The sequence below is a fragment of the Ambystoma mexicanum genome, chromosome 1q (assembly GCF_040938575.1).
Source record: "Ambystoma mexicanum isolate Mex_15411 chromosome 1q, UKY_AmexF1_1, whole genome shotgun sequence".
In the NCBI taxonomy this organism is placed as follows: domain Eukaryota; kingdom Metazoa; phylum Chordata; class Amphibia; order Caudata; family Ambystomatidae; genus Ambystoma; species Ambystoma mexicanum.
In genome coordinates, this window is record NC_090922.1 from 326,519,258 (window position 1) to 326,521,367 (window position 2,110).

Consider the following 2,110-nt stretch of genomic DNA (forward strand, 5'->3'; position numbering starts at 1 on the left):
AGACAGCTGACTGGACTTGAGCATCGTGTTTAGCACACATGTGCGGCGGGTCCATTAGATTATATGGACTCGCTACAATAAGCTGATGGGACATCTCCCGAGATAACAGACGTAGCACCAAAGGGTTCAACGTCATCTGCATGCATTTGTTAACAAGCATGTGGTTACTCTACAGGAGAGATTGAAGCTCGAAGCGTGTTTTGACTTGGATACATTTTTATATTCCATCCTCCTTGTAAATACATGACGTTTTGAGAAGCAGCGTGAAGCAACTTGTTTTGTATTAACACTAGACATAGAGGTCCGTTCCTTTAATGAGACTGCCTTCTATATATTTCTTCCAGATACGTTTGCGCAGCATTTATACAAACATGGGAGAAAAGATTGACTTCAGGATTGCAGTACTTCACACTACTGCAAATCTACACGCTACTAGGTGAGTCCAGTATAATGGCTACCACTCGTAGTATCACGGGATTCAGGGGGCACCGTTAGTAAAACATACATTTGACTTTTGTTTTACACAAGTGTTGGCGTTCCCCACTGCAGTCTTTGACCACAAACATTAAAGCATGGATCCCTGGACCTGGCATCGATTGCATTAGTGCCCTGCCTTCAATTTTGAATCAGGTAAGGTTTGTTTTTAAATAATCAGGGCATTCCCTGAATTAGACTGAAGAAATTTAAGCTAAACACTTTGTGAAAATTACAAGTATGGAGGCTCATTTTGTGCCTTTTTCTCTGTTGCAGTCCCTATTAGATGTGACACAATAGATCTGCAGAATAGAGTCCTCCGCTGACACAATGCTCCATTATTGCACCCTGAAGGTGAGTGCCAGCTAGTATACATATTAAAAAAGTATACACACAAGTGTTTTGTGTTTTTGTAAATAAGAGATTTGAACCATAATTAGATGCATATCTGTTTGTTTGTATATTGATGCCAGATGACATCTCCCACCTTTTGACACCTTGGGTTGGTTATGTACACTCAACCACCCACATCCTGAAGAAGGTTGCATTAACTTTGTGGCTGAATAGGCAGCCCACCATGATGACCGAAACATATGTCTAGCTGTATCGAATACACATTTTGCTGTTTGATCTCTATATACACACTCATTGAAGATTCAAATAGGTGTTATTGATTTATGTAATGCTGTGAGTATTTTTGGGTTTATGTATAATCCTGGTTATGTTAAAAATGTATAGTAGTGGGAGTATGAATGAATAACGTAATGAATGGTTGTGTATGTATGTAGAAGTTGAAAATATTTTCTCTGCGTCAAAAAAAAAGATATGTTATTTGAACAAATACTACAAAGCTGTATAGAAATAAATATATTTTTGTGATACTGACAAGATTTATGTTGTCTATATGAAGAAAGGTTCTTATCTCATTTGATAAGGTCCATTATGTTGTTGTTTATCATAGTCATTGGGGCATCACTTACTGTATCTGGTACATCTCTGTGTTCACAAATCCATTCAATGGCAGTGCAGTCATTGGGTCTTATTATGAGTTTGCCGGTACGGTAACAACGGTACCAGTAAGCTTGCCGGTACCGTTGTTACCAGACCGGCAAACTACGAGTTCTGCTCGCGGGTGCCTTTCCGCCCACCAGGACTGGCCTGGTGGACGTACCGGCACCCGCAAGCAGAGCATGTCGGATGCACCCGCACCATTCTGAATGGTGCCGGTGCATCCGACCTCCCCATTCCCATTGAGCCCTATGGGGCTCAATGGGAATGGGGAGCATTTCATTCCGGCGCCTCGTATGGGCAATTACCGGGTCCGGCAGGGCAGTATTGCCCCGGTAATTGCCCATTTGCGGGCACTGGAACATTTTGCAAGTTTGGTGGCAGCCTGTGGTTTTACCGGCAAGGCTACGGCCAAACTTATAATGAGGCCAACTGTGTCCCTTTACAATGCATCACTCTTTGGATCCCAGATCTCTGGCAGATCTCTGGCATTAACTTATACGATCAGGAACCAACACAGATCGATTTGATCTCTCCTGCTCTTTGATTGGATACAAGGACAATGTCCAACGGTCTTAAACTGTTAATTACTCTAACAAATAACTCTGTTCAAGCATTTGATGATATT

The 2,110-nt window shown here is 41.8% G+C and overlaps 1 long non-coding RNA gene across 1 annotated transcript; it reads left to right on the top strand.

Annotated features, from left to right (window-relative positions):
- Window positions 1–342: 342 nt before the first annotated feature.
- On the top strand, window positions 343–832 carry LOC138521350 (uncharacterized). Its single transcript, XR_011283023.1, has 3 exons — window positions 343–436; window positions 529–630; window positions 751–832. It is a non-coding gene; the product is annotated as an uncharacterized lncRNA (long non-coding RNA).
- The last annotated feature ends 1,278 nt before the right edge of the window (window positions 833–2,110 follow it).